The following is a 17663-nucleotide window of genomic DNA, read 5'->3' as shown; positions in this document are numbered from 1 at the left end:
AGTTTCACCTCATATCCTACTGAATAATGTCTAAAACACTTGCATATTAAGTGGTTGAAAGAATAGAGACTCCATTTTCTCTTCTGTTTCCTAACAACTGATGCAAAGGTGATTTGCTATTGAACATCAAAGAACAATGGACAGACATGAAAGGTTGAAGAAAGACTTTTTGATGTGACTTGAAATTTCCAGAAGTGTGCTCACAGGAAAGGAAAATAGTTTCTTTAATTATTTTCATTAATGCTGAGAAAACACTATTCCTTTTGGAGTAGAATTACTCTGTCTCTCTGTCTCTCTGTCTCTCTGTCTCTCTCTCTCACACACACACACACACACACACACACACACACACACTTTTGTGCATACACAGCTGGAGGTGAAGCCAGGTAAGAACCCAGCCTTGGCCCTGTTCACTGGTTGGGATTGTTCTAAGAATGCAATGAATATTAGCTGCTGCTTCTCTTATTGTATTATCTGCTAAAAGGAGGCCCACCTTGAGAGTAAGAGATGTACTACTAACTTGGAAGTTCTTACACAGAGATATCAAATTCAGATCTCTTCTCCCAACCCCTTCCCACTATCAAAGCACAATACAAGTAGGGTAACTTGGAACAGAGTGACTGACACTTGGATCTCTACAGGTGAAGAAGAGGAGATGACACTTTGAAAAGGGGACACAGGTGACAAAAGACTGAGAAAATATGGAAGGGAAGACATGAAACTCCAAAGGTTATGTTTTCTTTTCCTAGGGACATGCCCAGTGAGTGATGAGGATGATCTGAGAAGTGCAGACAGACTTTCAACAGGTGAGAAGCATCTAGTCTGCTGTGTACTTCCCAGTGTACTCGGTATGGGTGTGCTAGGCACTGGTGCTGTTCGCTAGTGGACAATTCCATCGACCCTTGCACTCATGTTAAATTCATAGTATGGAAGTTACATACTCCAAACACTATTTCCTATTTCAGAAAATAATTAAACAATGTATACAAACGTGTATAGAACAAAGACACAATGTCTTACCAACATTGAAATCAATGGATTCCATTCCCAGGGGAAATCAGTGAATGCAAAATAAGAGTTCAGTGGACTTGAGCACCAAGGGTCCTTCCAGTAGGAAATGTTAATAATTAGAGGATATTACTGTTTAAGAGACAAAGTTCCAGTGTCTTCAACAGGGCATCAGTGTGTGCCTTAGGGACAGCAGAGGACGTGGGATTAACCTCTTTACTTTTTGTAAAGTATGACCAAGTATCTCCCAGAATTCAGGTCCCTCTCATCCTCTAACTATTCTCATGAGAGAAACAGGCAATTCAAACATGCCAACCATTCTGTTTACATGAGCAACAAAGTAATGAGAAGGGAGGGGCCTCACTCACTCTCCCATCAATTCAGAGGTTTGAAATAAGGAATCTGCCAGTGCATATTGATGATAAGCAATGTCTTCTAAATCAGACTTAGTCTAGGTTTTAGTCCTGAAACAGAAAACCACCCTTTATAACCATTTCAGGAAGACTTTTATCATCTTCCTTGAGATAATGATTTTATTAGATATATAAACCTCTTCACATGATTTATTCCTATATGTGAAAAATCTCTACACTCTAAACAAAGATCTCTCCTAAGCAAAAATCTTTCTAGAACCGTATTTCATCAGGCAGATTTTCCTTTTTTTAATGAATAAGGAGTAACCCAGACTTTTCTCCTCCTACCTACTGAGCCATGGCTTTGTGAAATGGAATTTACAATCACTAAAAAGAAAACAGCCCCAAATCCCACAACTCCTTTTACTTAATTATTCATGACATTGATCAGCACATTTATTTTTAAAAACAAAAATAAAGTTAGAGCAGCACTCATCTAGGAAGAAAACTTCTTGCTAAGTTGCGTTACTGTGGACTAGGGAGTTTTTCAGGGATCTGTACTTTGCATATGTAAATTTTAAAACCAATCAAATGTCATCACAACATATTTAAAACAAGCCTACACTGTTACAAGCCATCTTGGCAGGTGACACTTTTCATCCTAATTCACTCATCAAGATTAATTTCTGTTTATTGTCCTTAATCATAAAAATTAGATAACTCTGACAATACTAAAAATAACTGTGGTAATGATGATGAAAATAGGATAAGTCATTTAGAAGTTATAGAAATTACTTTGGGCTTTACACATCATGTTAACTTTCAGTAAATCACACGGTATCTGATTTAACCAAAGGGACTTTCTACTCCTCATACCAACGAAGGGTACCTTGAAAACCTCCAGAAGAAAATGTAGAAGACACGTAGGTATTTCCCTCCGAGCAGAACACTGTCTTTAAAGATGGCAGCCAACAATTCCTCTTAATGCTGCCCCTCCTCCTCAAGAGGTAGTCTTTCCCCTCCTCTTGATTTGGGCCTGGTCTTGTGACAGGCTTTCCCCAGCAGAATCCAGTCCTAAACTTTCACACTCTTGGAAAGTAAAGAAAAACAAGCCAACATTACTGAGTGATGGCAAGTGAGAGAGAAGGACCCAGCCAGGCTCCAGGCTCCAGGCTTTCCAGGTAGGAGAGTAAGGCACCAAACGTGTGAATGAAAACATCCAGGAGCCCACCGGCCGCATCAGGACCCCCACAGCCAGCACCCCATGGAGCAAAGCTGTGCTGTCCCTCAAGTGCCTATTGGAATTTCCAACTACTCAAACAGAATCATCAGCAATAAAAGGAATGTTTTAAACCCAACCTCAAACCCACTGAGTTCACTTTCCAGGACTCTTTCAGCTCCCCTATTCAGCTTAACCCTCTGTCAGCCCTTCTTTCCAAAGCTGTTCCTCCTCTGGTACTTAGGTCACCAACTCTTTGGTTGGCTCTTTTTTCTTCTCCTTCATATGAATCATTCATTTTTCCCTCTTCTCCTCTTCATTGGAAAGTTAGGAACACAGAAGTAACAAAAACAAAAAACAAAAAATCCTTTCATCAACGGTGCTCTCCTTTCTGTTGCTCCTCTTTAATAACCCAAATCCTTTTAATGACTTTCTTTACTTCTGTCAAAATCATACCCATCTTTTTGGGGTGGTATCACCCAGTAATGGAATGAAGTAGTTAAGAATGGATATATTGTAAACAGAAGAAACCAGACTGGACTCTTTTGTAATAAGTGCATTTGTAGTTGAATTCAATGCACTGTGATTTTCATAGTTATACTACCTTCCTTACTATATAGTAAACAACTCATACTAATTCTATAAAAGAACGAAGAACAAATACTTCTTGAGACACCTACTATGTGTAAGGGACAGAGATAAAATAATAGTAACACCAACTGTTTAATGTGAGCTCAAGTATGATTAATTCATCAACTACATATGGCATGCTTACTAAGATGCTGGTAGTATGAACAACACTCAGAGAAATTTTACAGGCTAGAGGGATAGACAGGCAAGTAAAAGGAAATTACAATATATTATACCAACTGCTATCATAACAAAGAGTTAACACCTAGATGTGGACATTTTTTTTAAATCTAGAAATAACTATGCTGAAACAATATGCTGAGCATCCTAACAAAGGTAGCTATACTGCACATGTGCTGCAAGCATTAAATGAAGTGGCTCGCAAAGCACTTAGCACATAATTAATTAATCCACATTAAATGGTGATGAAAAATCTAAACTATGCAAAGAGTTATAGTAATTCAAACAGGGAAAGACTATGAGTGGTTTGAAGGCTATTTGGTGATTTTTATCTAATGGGTTCAATATTTTTTGAGTGCTTATGCTCTGCCAGACACTGAGATACAGGTAACCAAGAAAGACTAGTTTCCTGTCTTCAAACTAATCAATCTGGAAAACAGACATAAAGTAAGGATGAGAGACATAGAAGTGTAGAGCAACAACTTTGTCATCTATCCAGGAAGTGTTATTTAATTTAAAAATCGTAAGATGAGTAGGAATGAGCCAGGAAATGGCTGCTAGGGGTGTGTATGAATGAATGTGTGTGGTGAGATGGGGGAGGCGATGGGAGTAATAGAGAAGTATACTCAATGCAAAGTCATGGTACATGCAAAGGCCTGCTTGAGAAGTTGAAGATGTCCATCATTATTAAATCAGACAATTGGGGTAGGAGTTCCCCATGGATCAGAGAGAGCAGCAGAGATAAGATCATGGAAGCCTTATGAACTGCAATGTTAAGAAATCTGGACTTTGCCTTAAGATTAACTGAATTACACTGAAGTTTTGTAAGAATTTAAACAGGGTTGCATATTTAAAAGAAAACACTGGCTGCAGTGAGAAAATCAGATAAAAAATAGTTAAGAATGGCTACTGGAGACAGAAAAAACTAGACTTGGTGCTTTTGTAATAATTGAGAAAAATGATGATGGTGGTTTAGAAGATATCAGAACTAAAGGTGGAGAGGAACTGGATGGTTTCTGTAGGTATTCCAGATGTAGGAAAGATAAGACTTGCTTGCTAATTTGATATGGGCTTCAAAAAGAGATAGAAGTCCAGAAGAAACCCCAGGTTTGTGGTATGAGCAACGGATCACAGTCTCTTGCTTTCTGGTGGTAAAGGAAGGTGGAGTACACTAGTATAAAAGTAATGCTGGCAAAGGATGTTGATGAGTACAGCTCTACACTAGACTGAAAGACTGTGAAATATCCAAGTAGAAGTGGTATATTGATCACCATAGGCCAGGCTATACTGTAGTAATGAACAACCTGAAAATCTCCATGGCTGAAGACAATGAAGTTTATCGCATGTTCATGTCTGATGTCTACAGAGGTCAGCAGACGGTTCTGCTCATAGCAGTTGCTTAGGTCCCGGGCTCATAGAACCTTAGTGATAATTTAGACCTGCTGGGTTGCAGGAGCAGAGGAGGCCATGAGGAACCATACACTGGGCTCCCAAAAGCCCTACAGGAGGGGACTAAATGTGAAGATCATCACATTTCACTGGCCCAGATCAAGTCACTTGAACAAGCTTATCCTCCACTCCCAGGGAAGGGAAATGGTTCTCAGTCGATTCTGACCAGCAGTAAAGCAGAGAAAATGAGGTTAAGATCTCTTCGAGGATCTTTAGACAATTAAAAAAAAAAAAATAGGTGGGTGTGATTTTTGACAGAAGTAAAGGAGATCATTAAAAGGATTCTGGGTATTAATGAGGAGCAACAGAACAAAAAATGTCAGTGGTAGATGAAATTTTTTTTAGTTTCTGTGTTCCTCATTTAACAATGAAGAGGAATATAGGGGAAAAAAGACTGATTCATATGAGGGAGAAGGAAAATGAGCCAACCAAAGAGTCTATGATTTAAACAGTTTTAGAAAGAAGGGAAGACAAAGAGTTAAACTAAACAGGGAAGCTGAAAGAGGTCCTGGAAAGTGAACTCAATTTCAGTCCTACAGATGAAATCCTATATATAGAAAGAAAAGTGGGTCCACTTGGGGTCTGAGATGAGTAGAAAAGTTCACTCACAATCACTATGGCATATAAGGCAATAGTTCCCATTCACAGTTATATAAATTTTTCTTATAAGTAGAGGCTGTCCCAGAGTGAAAAACACATTGGTTCCAAACACGGGAAATATAGATTCTGTTTCTGGCTAGATCATTAACCTCTTATGTGACCTGAGACATTCTATGAACCTTTTTGGCCTCACTGGTAAAACGTATTCTATGATGCCATGCTTTATAAGAATTTTTGGACACAAAAATAAAAACTACTGACGAAGATTTTACCTAGATCCACTCCCTCCTTAGCTTCCTATTATGTCCGATTCCTAACAGGGCATGGCCTCAGTTCAGATCTACCTCTGGCTCTGGTAATATCTAACACTACTGAAATCAAGGCCTTCTACTAGACACCCACAAATTATCCCCCTCAACACACTCTCAACCACAACCAGCATAGAAATGACTCACTGGTTCAAGAACTTGCCAGGACAGATTTTATCAACCAGACAGCTTGTATTTTGACTTCAAGTTCTTCACGCACTGTAAATCCAGCCCAATCCTAGATTCACAGATGCCTTCCCAATCATTTTACTTTATAGTCACCTTAGTTTCTTTAATCCTTTCTAAGTCTCTCATCTTTTAGCACATACCATGTCTCTAGTATTCTATGAATATATATAAAATGTATATGTGAGTAATAAGGACACCAACACACATCCACAGACACTCGTAGCATTAAGTTTCCTAGGGGCCTGGCCTGAACTTGTATAATTTTTACAATAAATCCATATAACCAGAACAAATATTCCAATCTTCAGATGAAGAAACTGAGGCTTATGAGAGTCCATGTGTTCAAGGTCAGTGGCAGACAAGTTTGTTTGGACTAGGAAGCATGCACATTCCTACTAGATAAAACTTCCTGATACTATTCACTAGATTTCCACAGACATGTCAGTTCTTCGAATTGAACTGTACATTCTCTGAGCGCTTTCATTATATTCTCCACCTCTGTGTATTACTGGGCCTCACACAAGACTCCTTCACTTAGGCAGCAATTAGAGAGTTATAATTCATTCACAAAATAAAGTGACATTTTACATTTCCTGTTTTTAATTTGAAAGGCAACTAAAATCTAGAGGGCATTTTCAGTGCTTAACAGATGTGAGATTTGGTAGTATGGCTGACTACACTATTGGCCAAATTCTTCACTCCTTCCTGTACCTATGCCCTTGGCCATGTGACTGTGCAGTTCCTCCCATGAAAGGGGCAGATAGTTCCCCACTCTTCTCTTTGACCTTTCTTCTTGTTACAACCAACAAACTTTGGCAGAAGTGATAATATTCCAGTTGCAGGCCAAGACTTAAAAGACTGCATGATTCCACTTGTTATTTGGGGCTTTATCAACTGGCATGAGAATAGTTTCCACCAAGGAGCTTCTTCTTCAACCTGTACTCCAAAAGAAGACGTGGGAATACCTGAGCCAGGAAGATGTGAAGCCTGAACAATCTAGTGGAGCTCAGCCTAGATCTGCCAGTTGCCAGCTGATCCATAAAAATACAAGGAAGACCAAATGAGCTCGGCAGAGCTACCCCAACCAGTAAAAGGGAAAGTTGAAGAAATTCCTCTTGCTTCAGGTTAATGAAATTTTCTGGTTGCTTTCTGTGTAGAATTATTATGGTAATAGCTAATTCATATAAGTAAACTGTATTCTTTTTCACAAATATCCCCTCTTTATCCCCTGACATCCATGTGGAACACATGTTTATGACTGTTGTGTCACACATGCAATTTGTCAATAATATATCAACATTTGAGGTACATGCCAGGGCCCAGCAGAAACTATATAACTTGCTAGCAATGGTCTGGTTCAGCTTTTTGTACTTCTATGTTAAGATGTAAAGACTATAAGATCTTGAACTTTCATCCTGATGACATGATTAGGCAAGACATTGAGGGGCTGAGGGGCTAGGTTTTGTGCAGGGAGTGAGTGTAATGTGTGTACATGTGACTAGAAGTGTATTGTGCATCAGAGAATAAGGGACATAGACTATGGTAGATGATATTATTGTTTGTAAACACTCACTTCTTGTCCACCTCCCTTATGGGTCCTGATGTGAGTAAAACCTGATATATGATCAATCCTAACCAAAGTTTTGAATGAAAGTAGTTCAATTAAGCATCTCGGGTTTCTACCTTCTGCTGTAAGAATATGTCCCAGATAAGGGCCTTTCTTAACTTGGGCTCCCTAAAAACAAATCCTGAGATGAGCTAGGTTTACTGAAGAATACTCTTGAAGGAAGAAGCTATAGGGAGTGTAAAACAGCACAAACAGGTAGATGGGGGCCCTGAAATTTAAAGTAGTTACAACTGAGGACTCAGCTTATTCTAAAGGGCTTTGGGGGACTGGGATGCCCTTGAGAGTAGTCCTAAATTAAGTCAAGGAGATCAGGTTTTTGTGCCCAGGTATCAGCCAGACACTGGCATGAACCAACACCCAAGAGGAGGCATAAAGTTGGCTGCAACAATACCCTGTGCAAAGGGAAATGCTTGTTGAAGGATGAACCTGTGAGCCATCAGCAGCTGATATTCCAAGCAGACATGGGTGGGTATGTTGGCATTAAATTTGTGGATCTAGATAGAGTTTCATAGTATTCACTGTATAGCTGTATCTTCAGCCTGGATCCCAGAATGAAAACTAGAGCAGACACACAGTTAATCCACAAACTGAAATTGAGCCATGCTGACCACGGCTGACCCACAGCTCTTAGGTAATTCAGGTGAATAATATCTGTCCTTAGAAGCCACTGAGGTTTTCAGATTATTTGTTATCAAAGAAAATCTGACTGATACATTTATAAAGTAACAAAACGATTTGACCTCCAATTTTAATTATTTACTTATATTTCATAAGTGGGTTTTTAAAATTATAATATTGTTTGTGTGTGTGACTGCTGCATAAACTACCTGAAAGCTTAATAACGTAAAAACACAGTTTATTTACTGATGATTCTGAATTTGACCTCAGCTCAGCTGGGTGGTTTGTTTGCTAGTCTTGCCTGTGGTCACTCATGTAACTGCAGGCATTGATGACTTAACTGGACTGGATGGCCTCCCTCCTGTGACTATCAATTCTAGTTACTGGCTAGCTATTGGCTATTGGCTATGTCTTTGTGTGGCCTCTCAATCTCAAAAAGGCTGGCCCGGGCTTCTTAATGTGGCAGGTTTCAAGGCTGCAAGAAAACAATAAAAGCTCCCAGCATCTCAAGGCTGAGACTGAAAACTCAGGATGACATAATTTTGGTCACATTTTAATGCTCAAATTCAATAGGCCAGATTCAAGGGGGAGGGAAATAGATTCCCTGCTTAAAGGGAAGAGCAAGTCACCATGCAAAGTGCTAAGAAACAGCCCCACAGCACTGATGGGTGCTTTAACTTTTTCTAAGGTTATTTTTTTCTGAAGATCAAACTTGATAAATTTTATGGTTGCCTTCCTCATCCCCGCGAGGGTGTTGGTGGGGGGAAGAAACCAAACCTACAGACAAGATATGTAATCTTTCCAATTAGAAACAACTGAAAATATTTACCCACTAGGGGTCAGTATAGAAGAATCAATTCAAAAATATGACCCTAAAGCAAGACAGAAAACTAAGCAAAGGAACAGAAAAAGAAGATGCAGAAAATACAAAGGGGGAGAAGAAATGGACTGACTATAAATAACAAGGACATATTACTACTACATGCAATCCACAACTGTTCCCCATCATGTTTGGTTTTATTTTCATCTCCTTGGATGCTTATGGAATGTTTATATTTTGTACCTTATGAATTTTATGATTTGGTGTTAATTCTATTTCCTATTTTCATCTATGTCTTGGGTATTGTGAGAGAGAGAACATGTGTGCGTGTGTATATGTGAATGGCCAGTCAATGTGGCCGGGGGCAAGAATAATCAAGAAATAATTAGATTATTAATAAACAGGAGAATAAAATAACAAAATCCAAAAGGAAAACCCCATAAATAATGTTTAGAAAAATGACAAAGATATTTCCAAGCAAGTCATAATGCAAGAACATTTATAGCACCAGACAACTGGGACACTCTTAGATTAAAAACAAATAATGCCTATGTTCTAGAACTTCCCCTTGTATGGAAATATTCCCTCCTTTCATAAGCATCTTCACAGAATATGTGGTTTATTTCATAATATAACAAAACCCATAAATTGAGATCCTTTTGTTCTTTTTAAAGACTAATGCTGCCACTAAGTACTACAGAGCCAACTCCATAGGGGTAATTACTGTTTAATATTGGTGAAATAACAGGCCCACTAAGTAGGACTAAGCATAAATATACGTATTTCTCCACTGCACATGAGAAAAATCTTATTGACTGGTATGAGAAAGTAAAAAGTGAAACTTTAAACCTACAAGTCTCAAATTTCAAATTTTACAGCCGACGCACACAGTTCTTGGTTTGTATTACTTAGAGAAAAAAGAACGAACTACTGAAGCTACACGAAGAATGGTTAAGAAAAATAACAAATTGTCTAATATATACGAATGTGAATGCTCTCGTAGGCAAAGGGAGTGGGCGGCTAAGGAAGGAAGCACTGACTTGTACACAGTGACATCAGTACAAATGTCTTATCTGTATTCCAGAGACTTCAGAATATTCACTGGAATTAGTAAGCATGAGTGATAATCAGCAACTTCCTGCTGCTTTATATTCACAGAGGTGGTCAGCCCGGCTGCATATCAGCCATCAGACTGGATCACTAGCTATGTTACAGTCCTGGTTGATTTTAATTGCCTGAAAAGGGTCATTACTATCTGCAATATGTTATTTTAAAGAGTGACTATATCTATGTAAGAATAAAAGTGGAGTAAGCCTGTTAGAAAGCACAAGGGCCAACTGGATCTTTGCCCTGGTGGCACACAAATCCTGTCCAAGCCTGATTACAGTGTTAAACATACTTAGTTGTGGAACTTTTTAAAAGTAGCATGGAAAGTCAAGACAGAATCCTAAACCAGTGACCACAGAGAACCACTGAAATGTCACATCCTGATTTATAAAATGCTAAGGCTTCCATTGTCATAGAAACTTTAACATACAGGCAATTCCAAGGTGAAGGAGTTCATGATATTTAAGAACAAGAAGACAATTTGCATGGGAAAAGATCTATGGAAGTGGAATATTTGAAACCTCAAAGAAACTTGCAAAAATATTACATCAGTGCATGCTTACATGGAAATGGCAGCTCTCAGGGTATTTGCTCTTTAAATTAAAATCACAGATACATGAATCTATACATGGGATAAAACTGCATAGAGCTACACACAGACTCATGCTATCAGATCTTTTTAAATGGCGACAACTGTGTAAGGTCTATGGTAGAGCTAACAGTATTGCACCAGTGTAAATTTCCTAGTCTGATATTATATTGATACATACAATTTCACCATGGGGGAAGGTGGGTAAAGGATATATAGAACTCTTTATACTGTTTTTGCAACTTCCTGTGAGTACAATTACCTTAAAATAAAAAGTTTAAAAATGTAAGTTACCAAGTTTCACCCACATAGATTACTCAGAAAGCCTTATAAGGGTCAAGGAATTGCCATTATTTCAACAGAACAGTTAATGTTTCTAAAAAGATCATACATTGGGAAGCAGTGAAAGAGAAATACAGTATTTTCAGTGCTGTAAAAGGGGCTTTCTATTTGAAGGATGATTGGTGAGAAAGTTCAATGCCTACAAGGTTCCCCACACCCCAAGTTTATACAAAACTGTTTAGAGTTTAGGAAGATGTTCTTTTGATTTGTTGTGATACAGTAATTTCTTTCATATGCCAATATTTTGCTGTATAAGAAAAATAAATTTCAAGAATTTAAAATTACCCCCTGCATCAAAGTAAGCCAGTTATATCTAGGACCAGCCCTCCAGACTGACAATCTTTAGTTTATGCTTATGTTATCTTTAGGGCATGTTTGTCCAGAATTTTTTAAATTTAGACTATATCAAGGTATTCATCTGTTTTCAATTAAGTTTGTCACTCAGAAATTGAGCAAAATACAATAAAACCTTTAAGTTATACACTAAAATAATTTTAGTCCAACAAAATACAAACCCTAACTATAGAACTGCATGTGAATAAAATAAATCAGATTTTCTTTCATTTCATAAATGTTTAATAAGATCCTAGTATGTGTGTGCCACTCTACCCACAAACTATCAGAAAAGGCAGATAATAAGCAACTGTACAATATTAATTAAATTCTATTCTATCCTCCCTCTACAGAAGAAAATTTAAAGCATAGCTGAGGGCAGACAGCATGGAGCTCAAACCTGGCCTAGCAGGACATTAAAGGCTTTCTGATAAATAGATGGGATAGATGAGTGGGTATCATCCAAAAAAAATGGTAAGATTGAAAGTAAAGAGCTTTCCTTGCAAAAACAACAGTTACTGAGGGTAGAGATGAGCTGAGATGGGAATAAGGGGCTTGGAATGGAAGTCAATGGTATGAGGACCCTGAAACCAGAAGTGTCATATTGAGTTTTCAAAAGTTAAAGAAAACCCCTGTAATTGGAACATCAAGTATGGTAGGTGGAGAACTAAGCAGAAGAAATTCCATGCAGACAAGGCTGCAGCAGTAGCATTTTTTTCTCTAGGGAGTGGGAGTCCCGTGACACAAGGTGTCCGCTCATGGATTAATAGGGCACCACATGCTGGGAAGGCTGGAACAAGAAAGGTAAGGGGGAGGGAGGTTGTTTCTTAATCTGTTGCATTTAGGTAAGAAGTGTAAAGAGAGTAAAGTGCTTAGTACCCAGGCTGATGCATAGTAACCTAAATGGATGTTCTTGTATTTTTCATCAGTTGACTAAGCTACACGGACAGAGGAGGTGGGTGGTGCCAGACATCACTGGCGCCACACGCTTTGAGAATCAGGATGAAAGTTAAAGGAAGATGTGATCACTTAGGTTGGAATCCGCTTGGGAGGAAAATGATGAATCTCATTTTGACACAGTGAGTCTGAAGTAGCAGGTATCTGAGAGACATACCAGATCATGAGTAAAGTGACACAGGGAACGCTGTGAAAGTCAGCTACAGACTTCTAAATATGGACCTTCCGGACAGGATCCTTGGCCACAGGAGTGCTCCAGTAGCACACTGCAAATGCAGAACCCACAAAAACTATAGTTTTTATGGCTTTACCAAACTCCACTGTGAGCCAGGTACTGTGATAGGAGCTGCTTTACAATCGTAAGTAAAGCAGATATGATAACTTCTTACAAAATGCTTAAAGAAGACTAAATAAGAATTAAATAAGGAAAGAGTTCTAAGTTGTGATAAGTGCCATGGGGATATGAACAGTAAAAGCTTAACACAGGTGCCCTAATTTAGACGAGGGAAATTAGAAAGACCTTTGTTAGCAAATAATATTTAAATTGTGACCAAAGGGGTGAGCAGTAGTCAAAATGCCTGTGTGTGTGTGTGTGTGTGTGTGTGTGTGTGTGTGGGTGGGTGGGTGGGTGTGGGTGTGGGTGTGTGCGCACATGCACGTGTGTCTGCAAATGTGTTTAGGGGTAAATCCTGGAGGGCACTAAAAGGCAAAGGGACAGAATCAACCCTAAGGTAGAAAAGAGGCCAACAAAACTTCAGGCATAACAGAAAGCCTATGAAGCTCTTGCTCCCAAAGCATGTCATGAGATAATCTTGGAGGGACACATGGCTTTGCAGAAAATAGTGAATATTCTGCATGCAACAGAAAGCCATTTAACTGCTTTGTGGAGAGGGGTAATAAGTTAACTTACATTTAAAAAATAGCACCCTGACTGTTGTGCAGAAAATGATTTGAGGGAGGAGGTAGGAAAGAAGGCAGGGGAGACGGTGCAGTTTTCCCAAATGGTGACCTGGAATAGGATGATGTCAGTGGAGATGGAGGGAAGTAGGCAAATTTGAGAACTATTTTAGAGTGAGAATAAAAAGGGCACATGAGATCTGAGTTGTACTAGGTTCCCAAAACAAGAATATTGGAAGCACTATAATGGTACCAAGAATTTTTTATCTTATTAAAAATAGTATGTGACAGGCTCATTTATGAGCAATATAATCAAAGTGGGTTTTGAATTACAGATCTCATCTCTTAGCATTTGAAAGGCAATCAAAGCCAAGCAAGTTAGAAAAACAAATGGGACAGATTTTTATCCTGTGTTAGAACACAGAAAATTTACAATCTGAGTTATAAAGGCACCTAAGAGAGTGCTTCAAAATTGCTGTAACATACATACCCTATTTCTTAAAATGCCAATATGTCTGCAATAAGGAATATGGATATCTTGTGAATTATTTTAGCCTACTTAATAAAATAGTCATTTTTTACTCACGTTTTGCAAGGCAGCTTCTTGCACAGTAAAGATTCTACAAATATTTACATTCCAAGTAGCAGAGCTGTTTGAGATGCTATAAAGTACTGCTAGCACTTCTATTACAAACCCTTATTTCTTGTTTATAACTTGTACATAAAAGAGGAGAAATAAAAACCTACTATGGATTGAAACTTGGCATACAAAGTTTCAACCAGGGAGTGAATTCCTCCTGCAGCACATTTTCAAAAGATACGGTCCACTGTGTTTTGTAGACAAATTGGAGGTTGGGAGCCACAGACCAGAACCCACTTAGTACCCTTGATGCATTTCTGAAATCTTTGCACAAATTAGATGAGACTGAGATGTCTTACTCCTCAAGTTCAAAGAAATGTTCTATCTTAAACTATTCTGTGGTCCCACACTCTAATTATAGACAAATACCTCTGCAATAAGTGTATTATCTAGTGCAGTACTACCAAGCATAAGAAAGGAACTGTCCACTAGCATTAAATGACTAATAAATGCATATTAAAGGCATGGGAGTGCTTGAGAGATGCTCAAATTCAAAGAAACAAAGTAAGTCCCTTAGATCAAAAGGCTTAAAGGTCAACTGGTGATGATGACTGTATCAGAAAAGCAAGCAAACACACATGGCATCAACAAATCCTCCCACCAACTGAGTATCTCCCAATGTATATAGTCGACATTATTTTACTGCTAATAACTTACGAATGTTGATTGGAAAAAAGAACATTTCACCAAACCCATGCTTTTCTGTTTGGTGGTATTTCCACAATATAGTGATTATATAGGTCTTGCAGTTTGAAAGGGCCAACTAGATCTATATACTATTTCTCAGCACAAAGCATATCAAGACTTATGGAGAACTTCAAGTTGGAGACTTAAAGTATGCAATAAAAACAAAGCTGGAAGATGTGCACTAAGTGTGTGAGGAGTTGGAACTTATATAACAGAAATATATTTTTGCTAGCAGAGTGAACAGGCTATTCGTTTGTAATAACTAGGCATATATGAAATGTGGCAGTGATAAAATTGAACATAAATCAGCAACGGAAAGGCTACAGCTTGTTGTTGAAAGGCTACAGCTTGTTGTCCTCAGCTAATCTTTGCTCCAATTGAAACTGCTCAGCACTTTGGTCCTTTTAAATGCTTTGCTGCCATTTTAAGGAATAGTTGGGCTCTCTGGTAGTGTTGTGAAGGATATTAAAAGTTAGAGTTCTCCTGAAGAAATGAACTTCATGTCTTCAGGCTAACATCAATGACATCCAAATAGTGAGTGGGACATAGGGCTGAATGTTATCAACTGAGGCGGCTACTGCCTGAATCTATCACCCTGCAAATCAATTAGCCACACCATGCCTCAGTTACCCATCTTCAGACAGAAGGACCAAGCATATGCATTCAAACCTCCCCACTTATCTTTTAAAAATCTGTAGCAATTCATTCTATTTCCCGGTGGATACTAATCGTTTTGGGGTTCCTCAAACCACATGTTGACTCTCAAGTGACTTCAAGCAAGCATCCAAAGACCATTAATTTCTGAACCATTTTTACAATGTGCAAGCAAATGTATTTCCATCAGCAAAGGTGAACCTTATCACTGTCTTCCACAAACAACATTTACAAGAACCTATCCACTGCAACCAGTGACTGGGATATATTAGGCATTTTGCAAATGATGCTCAAATGCATATGGATATTAACCTGAAGACACCTTCCTCCCTAGTACCATGACCCTCAAAGGGTTAAAAACACAAACTCAGATGCCAGGCTGTTGCAGCCAAAGTCATGTTTATGTTGGTAAACACAGCTTGCACAGCAAAACTAACACATTTGACTTTGATATTGAGACATAATAGCTCTTTCAAAGGCAATTACTCCTTTCAATCTCTGAAGGGCTCTGACTCATTGTTCTGATTAATTCCTGTTTTTAATCTATTTACAGATCAGGATTCTTTTTCAGCTAGTGTGATATTCATCTCTGTGGGGGTAGAAAGAAACCACAGCACATATAGTCTTTCTACTTTTTTATTTTTAGTTATTTTTGCTTAATCATTTAAAAATTACTTCTGGGTTTCCCTACTCAGCATATGAGCTGGGTTTCCTGACCTCCCTCCTGCACACCATGCACCTCCTGTCTGTTGCTTCCTCTAGCTGTTTCCCCACGTCTTGATTTGAGACTCGCCATCCCTCTCTCAGAGCTCTGTCGGTACCCCTCCCTTTGGCTCAGATCGCAGATTTGCTCCACTCACCACCGCGGTCACCGATTATTATTAAATCATTCCTCTGGGCGCATCTCCTTGTTGTACATCAATAAGCAAATGCAATACAAGGAAGGGCAAACGGATTGGCAAGCCGTGCGAAGCTCTGCAGAAGCAGAGCCCAGAAGCTATTCATTCATTTCAAGCAACCCCTATAGTAACTGTAGATGCTGTGGACCTGGGGTGCCCAGCTGGCATTTCCTGGTTGCCGATCCTTATATTGTTACCTGCTTGCTTTGCTTCCCAGGGCTCCTTAGTGAACGGAGAAGCAGCCAAGACCAGGGTTCAAGCTCAAGAAACCTGGACTATAGCCGGTCAGAGAAAACCTGGCAAATAGAAACGATAGGGGGGGAATTCCATCCAAGGCTGCAGATTTTAAAATGTAAAGAAAATGTCACTCAGAAAACTTGATCGCTGATCGTCCTCCACTCTGGCTTTCTTCAGAGCTGGGGACTAGGAAGGCGTCTCTGTCAAAAAAAAAACTAGCACATTTCCACCCCCTGCACCATGGATATAGGATTCTTCCTCAGCTTCCCTACGCTTCACAACTTTTTTTTTTTCAACTTTCATTGGCCAAATCCGCTGCGTTAAGGGCAAACCAGAGTGACCCACCTTACATTTCCCCACGCTTGACCTGGGCATGTGGAGTCTTTCCATCACAGAAACTAATCCTATAAGGGAGCGGGGGGAGGGGGACAACAAAAAAAACAAAAACAAAAAAACTCCCCAAAGCAAATCGGCTGAGAGAAGCATTTTTTATCCTCGACTCGTTGGGTGCATTCCCCGCAAACAAACTTTGGGGATGAGCAGCCGTGAAGCCAGTGCGTCAAGTTTGCCCCGGTAGGTGGCCCATCACCAAGCCCCGCGCCGGCGCCAGGACCCGGGCACCCCCGACGTACCTCGTCCCCGCCGCTCACCGGGCTCCAGCTCCACGGGCCAGACAGCCCTGTTGGCAGGGTCCTGGGGAGCCGCCGTGCGCGCCCGCGCGAGCCGCCGCCGCAGCGCCCCGGTCCGCGCGGGTCCTGGCCGAGCCCGCGGCGCCCGCCCGCCGCCGCTGCGCGCCAGGCTGCTGTGGCCGCTGCCGGCGCCGAGAGAGCGCTGCCCGCGCCTCAGCAGCTCGGGATCCAGCTCCGGCGCCCGCCCCGGAGGGAGGGGAGACGGGGCGGGAGGAGGGGCGGGGAGCGTGGCGGAGCAGCCAACGGGGTCCCGCGCCTCGCGCCGGCGGCGGCCCTCGCGCCTCCGCGCCGGGCCGGACCCCGCGCCGCCGTGCGCCCGGCCGGGTGCGCCCACGTGCGTCCGCCTCCGCAGGGCCCCGGGCGGCGACGCGAGGGGCTTGGGGTTGGTGGGCCCGCGGCGCCAGAGCCGGGGCCACAGGGGCCGGCAGGTAGGAGTTCCCCCTCTGGAAAAGCCTCCTTCAGCCGCGCTCTCACAAGTGCGCAGAGGCTGCCAATTTTAATTTTAAAGCGGATAAATAAGAAGGGTTCCCTATGTACCAGGTACTGTACTGCACGATTTGAGGGAATTGGTTCATGGAGTCCCCAGAGCAACCCTGGTTCCATTACTGTATCCTGATTTAGTGAGGAGGAA

At 40.5% G+C, this 17663-nt stretch overlaps 1 protein-coding gene across 3 annotated transcripts in view; it reads right to left on the bottom strand.

Moving 5' to 3' along the window:
* CNTN3 (contactin 3) overlaps positions 1–17353 on the bottom strand; it is a 377024-nt gene extending 359671 nt beyond the window's left edge. Inside the window, exons 1-2 of one of the 3 annotated variants that reach the window (XM_036878260.2) lie at positions 16976–17352; positions 16304–16543 (exon numbers count right to left, since the gene is read on the bottom strand). The gene's annotated coding sequence lies outside the window, so the exon portion shown is untranslated. Of the gene's footprint in view, positions 1–16303; positions 16544–16975 lie in introns of all 3 variants that reach the window. The other 2 variants (XM_036878261.2, XM_036878259.2) reach the window with 2 other exon arrangements.
* Positions 17354–17663: the final 310 nt, after the last annotated feature.

Source organism: Manis pentadactyla, chromosome 1 (assembly GCF_030020395.1).
Source record: "Manis pentadactyla isolate mManPen7 chromosome 1, mManPen7.hap1, whole genome shotgun sequence".
In the NCBI taxonomy this organism is placed as follows: Eukaryota; Metazoa; Chordata; class Mammalia; order Pholidota; family Manidae; genus Manis; species Manis pentadactyla.
This window is presented reverse-complemented; position numbering and strand designations above follow the sequence as displayed.